Source organism: Nycticebus coucang, chromosome 14, assembly GCF_027406575.1.
Source record: "Nycticebus coucang isolate mNycCou1 chromosome 14, mNycCou1.pri, whole genome shotgun sequence".
Taxonomy (NCBI): domain Eukaryota; kingdom Metazoa; phylum Chordata; class Mammalia; order Primates; family Lorisidae; genus Nycticebus; species Nycticebus coucang.
Genome location: NC_069793.1, coordinates 88292621 through 88299597, shown reverse-complemented (window position 1 = coordinate 88299597; position 6977 = coordinate 88292621). Strand labels below are relative to the sequence as shown.

Below are 6977 nucleotides of genomic sequence, written 5' to 3'. Positions count from 1 at the left end.
ACTCCTACTAAGCCCCCATGACAAATTAGGAAATAATAAACATTCCATTAGTGGTAGCAAGAGAAACTCAGTGTTCTATTGGACACTCTCTATGCCCAAATCAATAAAAGTGGAGACACAAAGATCACTGAGGCCCCTCTGCTCTCAAGTAGCTAAACATTAAGTTAGAGATATAGGAAATATATAAAACCCAATAAAAATATGTGCTAGATATTGAGGAAATAAACAGAGTGCTATAGTTCAAAAGGATGTGGAATGTAACATGAGTTGGTAATAGAAGAAAAGAGGTTGTATTTAATATTGGCCTTGAAGATTAAGTACAGTATTTATACGTAGACAGGTGAAAAAAGTTCCAGGTGAAATAGCACAGGGAAGAAGTTTTAAAAGAAGTTCCATGACTTTGAACTGAAAGCAGGGCTTTTAAAACATCTCAGTATGTATTCATTAAATATTTTACTCTTCTTAATCTCACTGTCTTCATGTGTAGAATAAACTTTAATAGCATCTGCCTCATAGGACTTTATTAAAATTAAGTGAGGTAATGAATAGAAGGCACTTAGTAAAAGGCATGGCACACAGTGAATGCTAATTCTTTTAAAAGGAAATTTTATTAAAATATAGAAAACAGTATAAATCTGAGTACTACCTTGTAATGAATTTTGGTCAGACCCTTGTGAACAGGTGAAATGAATATGAGAGACAGTGCTCTGACTGAGATCAGAATCTAATTTAAGTTCTTCTGAGAAAAGAAAATTAAGTCTCTGTGTTTATTAGATTAAGGTGTCTACTACTTTCCCCATTTCCAGTTATCTGATTCTTTGATACAGTATTTTATGAAATAAATTATATTTGTTATAATAATCTTTCTTTGAAAATTAAAATACCCTACATACCCAGTTTCTTACCCTTGTGAATATAAATATATACATCTTTTGTACAGTAAAACCACAATTTTATTATCAAATACCAAACTGGTGATAAAAAAGAATGAATTGTTTAATTGTCATTAAACTACTCATCATTATTAAGTATGCAGGTAAGCTTAAACATTTAAGAAATATTCCATTTAGGGCAGGGCCTGTGGCTCAAGGAGTAGGGCGCCGGTCCCATATGCCCGAGGTGGCGGGTTCAAACCCAGCCCCAGCCAAAATAAAAAAAAAAAGAAGAAAAAAAAAAAAAAGAAATATTCCATTTAAAGCCTCAACTCATGGAGTGTTACAAGGACACTATTTATAGCTTGATTTATTCTGTATAGGTCTTTTAAAATACATTCTTGCTCAAACACAAATATTCTTTAAAAGTTGTGTTTAATTTATTTTGTGATCATCTGTTTCATACTTTGAATTCAAAGTTATATTATTTCACACCCACTGTCATGAAATACTGTCCACTTTCAGGCTCACAGACTCACTTGTACAGGCTACAGTTCCCCAACACGCTACTGGAGACCCTACCTACTTCTTTCATTCAGCAAAGTACACTAAAAGGCAAGTAAATATGTGGCATTATTTTGGAGAAGTCTTGAATCTGATCCAACATTTTAAAGATATTGAATCAGTGGGTTTTTTTACTCATCCTTAAAAATCCATCTTGATCATCATCTTTACTGTTACAAATCTGGCAATTAATCAGTAAGCCTAAGTTGCTGCTATCGTGTGGTTTATAATGATTTCTCTAAGAAATTTATTTCAGTGTGTTCTGCTGAAGAATTAAGAAGATCCAAACATTTCTGAGGCAATTTTGTTTACACTGAAGATACTCCCATCATCAGAAAATGAATGAGTTTTTAATTTAATTCCTTAGAATAGGTGAATAACTTGGTAAAAAGTCAGCTCACTGTGTAGGGTGGTGGCAATTTATAATTAATGAGTTTAATGAGATGTTCAAAATGTTGGCCACAATGGCAGCCAGAAGAAAAGGAAGGTATGAGAAGACTCATCTTAGCAGGGCTTATCATTTACATTCCAGAAAGGAGGAATGATTGGAGGTTGAAAATGTCACTGGTCTAGGTAACGTAACAATATGTAATATAAAATCTGTACCACGGTCTCACTATCAGGAACCCCAGGCTACATAGCCTTGAATTTTTTCCTGTAAATTACAAATGTCAATACGAATTTGTTATCCTATCTCCTTCCTTCACCTCAGCCAACAAACATACACCAAGTTAATTCACTCAGACATCAGGGCAATTGTTTTTGTTTTAAGCTTGAATAACTTTGTGTGTAGAGAAAGAACAACTTGTCCAGATATCTTAATATTGTGACCTTGGTGTTCAATGCTTGTAACATTAAGGAAATTGAATTTTGCTCCAGATCTTTCCATTATATATACAGAATTATAAACCTTGCTTTATGAAAATCTAGCTGTCCTCTCTCCTACTTCACTTTCCGGTGGCTTTTATTAAACTCTCATCCTGTATTTAGCCATAACGTAAGTTATGGCATGGTGGTATGCAATGTGCCCTGTATACACGTCACCCATACACTCATGTACTGAACTCTTACCCATCCTTCAAGGTCCATCTTAAACATGTTCTTTACTATAAGTCTTTCCTCAACCTAATGGATAAAGTTAGTTTATTCCTTCCAATGGAACAGCCCTGAATTTTATCCTTTTTTCCATATTCAAATACATTTGGTATTCATTTGAAATTATTTGATTACTGCTTGTTTACTTTCCTAGACTTTGATCTTCCTGTGCTATTAGAAAGCATATGACTCATATCAAAAGTTCAAAAACTACATTAATATATTTAGTAAATTAAGATAAAGTAGAAATAAAGGTGAATGAAAACAGAAATTGATAGCAGAGAAAGATTGAAACGAGTATTCAATTAAGCATTTGTTGAATTTAGCACTTAAGATAATCTTATGTTTGGGTATGGACCAATAGCTACTGTCTAGATATACAGAAAAAGAAAATGCAATGCAGTCTTAGGAGTAATATTGTAACTGGAATTTCTTCTTCAGTAGGTCCCTGGTCTTGAGGATATGAAGAATGAATCCACAGACCACCGATCAGTGGTAAGACAGGATTTGTTTTACAGAAAATGCAGAGAAAAAGCACCAGAGCTTCTGGAAAAGGGAAAGACTTAATTTGGAAAAAATCTGCCCCTGGGTCCTTTGTCTAGGGGTATATATATAGCCCACAGAATGAACGGAGACAATCCCTTCCATACCCTAGCCTAGGAAACTTACAAGAAATTGACCAGGCCTGGGAAATGGTCGGGGCAGGGGAGGTTTCCCTGTTTAGCCAGCAAGTGCAAGGGGAGGGAGGCCGGGCCAGAGACATCACAGAGCCTCCTGACCTGGAAACCTGGAGGTGACCCACCCACCCACAGCAGTTGCCCGGGCCCTCTGGGACCAAACACCGACCTACCGTCCAGCCTGCAGCCCCCATACCAACACACCAGGAGGAGTTGGCAGGTTCTTCCCTCAGCTGGGGCCCACCAGCCCTGTATCAATCTAATACATGAAAGCAGATTCAAAGGAAAACACTATACTTCATCAGCAGCAGTGGGGATCATCAGACATCAGCTTACCAGCCAGTCCACATACATTGAACTGTTCTCTGAAGCTGTGGTCCCAGCGCATAGTTTGCAGCACTCAGCCTGCCTCCTCATCCCCCTTCCCCACCTGGTGGAAAAACTGTCTTCTGTGAAACTTAGGAACAGAGCTACACGGTTTGAGGTGCTCAGCCAGCTAGCAGCTTCGTGTGTATTAATGCAGGCTCCCCACGCTGGCATCACAGATAGAGCTGTGCCACAGTCTCGGTGGAAAATACTGTCTTCCATGAAACTGGACCCTGGGGCCAAAAAGTTTGGAGACTACTGCTCTGAAACCTGGAGGATGAAGAAAACCCCATGAACTATAATTATTTGTATAAAGTATAATGTGCATTTTAGATATTTTATGGTATCAGGCTAACAGGCTAAAATTTGTATTTTGGCTTATTCCTTGTGGCAGGCAAAACGTTCTGTTTTATTTGTTTGGTTGTATGTTTGTTTATTTATTTATTTCTCTTGTTTCCATTTTGGGCACTTTATACAGGAAGGGAGTTGTGTTCTCAGACTTTTTCTGTGTTTGGTGGACTCTTGCTGTCCATAAATACTAGAAGTGCTTTCTAGGTTCCTGTTCAAAACATACAGTTGATATATCCTGAGGCTGCACAAAAGGTCCATTGGCAAAAGTTTAAGAATTTTTAAGTTAGGAAATCTGTATGGGCATGTGATCTTGCATGAATTGTTAGAAACCCTAATGGGTGTATAAAGAAAAGCTTTATCAAGCAAGATGGTGGTCAAGTAACCGCTTCCTTGCAACTGGGCACAGTGAGACTGGGGAGAGAAGACTCCAGGCATCTCTGGCTTGTGGGATCTACCCAGAAACATCCCTTTGAGAACACAGGGAATCAGCCAGAGACTTCTGGACCCCATGAGGAGAACAAAAGCAGTAGAGAACTGGCAAGTGGTTGCGTGTGTTCGTTCGGTCTAGTCCTGCCGACAGCTGTAAGTACAGCAGCAGTGAGATTGCAAACTGGAAAAGCCTTAAGTGTGAGCTGTCTTAGTTTTATTTTTTTTTGGATTTGGCACTCAGTTGAACTATCTTGGGAGAACTTGGGCAAGAGTGCGGAGGAGCACTGACTGGGGACCTAGACTGAGGCGCTGAGCTGGACAGAGCTAATAGTCTTTGGCTGTGGGCTGCACAGAGTCATTGTGGGAGAAATGCCTCAACAAGCTCTGCCCTCGGGGTCCCAGAGCAAGGATCAGGCAGAAGGAGACCTTGGGCAAGTAATCTAATGACTGAGCAGCCTAAAAGTGGGGGCTGAGTCGCCTGATAGCCCTGGCCCTCAGGGGCATAGAGTGAGACTTGTTTTGGCACACTGGATAAGTGGACAGCCACTTCAGGAGTGATCCCAGTGACAAGTGCTTTCCTGAGAAAGCTTCTGCTTAGCCAAGGTTAGCAGTGTAAAGTGCCTTTTAGGCAGGTGGAGGAGAGATTTATGTTCTCCACCCTGCGGAGTTTGAGAAATCAGCAAAGGGATCCAGTCTCCATCTCATATAGCTGTGTCAGCATTGTGATTAACATCTCATACCCCAGAAGATCACCTGTTGCCCAGATGATATTCAGTAAGATATATATAATCCCTTTTTTTTATTTTAACATTTCCCCTCTAGATTTTTCCCTTTTCTTCGTTCTTTTCTTTCTTCATTTTCTAGGTTAAATATAATTTTCCATAGTTGCCTACTTTAACAATTAGAACTTCATTTTTGCTAGTGTTTCTACCCCTATTATTTGGTTTGCCCCCAATTTTATTCCATAAAGTTTTCTGTTTGCTTGTTTTGGTTTGATTTATAGCATTTTTGTCTTTCCTCTCGACTTGGTGGAGGTGGGATACTCCAAAACAGGGTAGCAAAGGGCTGCTGACTTCAAGGGAACCACTCTACCCACATCCCCAGAGATTGGGGGTTTTAAAGATTGGGTCAAAGTACCCTATTGCACATCTATATTGCTCCTGTCTCCTTCTTTCTGTGCCTCTCTTCTTTTTGTCGATATTCCCTTTTACTCATCCCTCTCCTTTCTCTTTTTTCTTTTTTTTTTAATACTGAGTTTATTTCGCATGTACATTTTTGTTTCTCCACCATTTCTATGTCTGCTCACCACTACTACTATGCACTATCATAACATTCCATACATACTTAAAACCAAATGAAGGGTGGAGTTCCATCTTTAAAAAGTAAATAGTCATTTTGGACAACACATTCTTGGCAATGGAATCTGGACAACATTTATCAAACATGGTAGGGAAAGACATCACTCTGATTATAAAAAGGACAACCAGATATCAACTGTTACAGAAATGAAATAAGACAGAAAATTTTAACAAACTGTTGAAACTATTTTCCTAAAGAGACTTCCTCCACTGCCAGAGATCTTGAATAGCCTCTTGGTCAGTCGTCTGGAAGCAATTCTTCACATAATTGATGAACTTGGCTTCCACTTTGGGAAGAGAACCACCTTTTTCTATACTTGCTTGCATTTTTGCCTTTATGTCTTCTACAGAACTAGGTCCTTTTGATGTTTTAGGAGTTTTTCCCTGTTTTTTTTGAAGGATTCTTGATGTTTTGATCTCAATGTTCATGGTTTTGAATCCTTTCCATTCTGGTTTGATTTTTGTGCATTTTGGCTGGAATGTCTCACACAGATTTCTTCACTGGAACTTTTACTTCAGTTTCTTCATCATCAAAATCATCATCTTCATCATCATCTTCTTCTTCTTCATCAGCAGCAAGTTTTACTTTGTTCTGTTGGAACTTTACTTCCACTTCCAGGGGCAGATCGCTTTCCAGACATACTTAAGAGTTTCATATCCTCCTTGTCTTCATCTTCTGACTCTGCATCTTCTTCCACAGCTACTAAGTGCAGCCCACTAATATGCAAAGGCCCTGAACCACAGTTCAACCGTAAGACCACAGGTGGTGTAATTTCAAAGCCCCCAAGAGAAACCTTTGGCTGTACAGACATTTTCAAAGTTGCCAGTGTTACTCTAATTGGACTGTCTTCATAATTAATTGCCTCTGCTTCAACAATGTGCAACTTATCCTTTGCACCAGCCCCTAAACTGACCGTTCTTAAAGATAACTGGTGCTCGTGTTCATCATTATCCAACTTAAAGTGATAATCTTTGTTGGCCTTTAATTCACAACCAAAAAGATAGTTCTGAGGCCCCAAAGGGCTAATTTCTGTGTCCATTGAATCTTCCATGAGGTGGTGGCATGCACTTAGGTGGGCGAGAAGGCAGAAGGAGATAAATGACTACTGCTCCAAGGAACAGTCATGCAGGATGGAATCAAACTAGGCCCTCTCTCTCTCTCTCTCTCTTTTTTTTTTTTTTTCTTTATTTCCTTCTTGCTCTTCAATCTTATCATCCTTCTGGTCTGGTACAAAAAAAAAAAAAAACCTCATCAAAACCCTAGT

The 6977-nt window shown here is 38.9% G+C and overlaps 1 pseudogene; it reads right to left on the bottom strand.

Annotated features, from left to right (window-relative positions):
* Positions 1-5904: 5904 nt before the first annotated feature.
* Positions 5905-6764, bottom strand: LOC128565210 (nucleophosmin-like; annotated as a pseudogene).
* Positions 6765-6977: the final 213 nt, after the last annotated feature.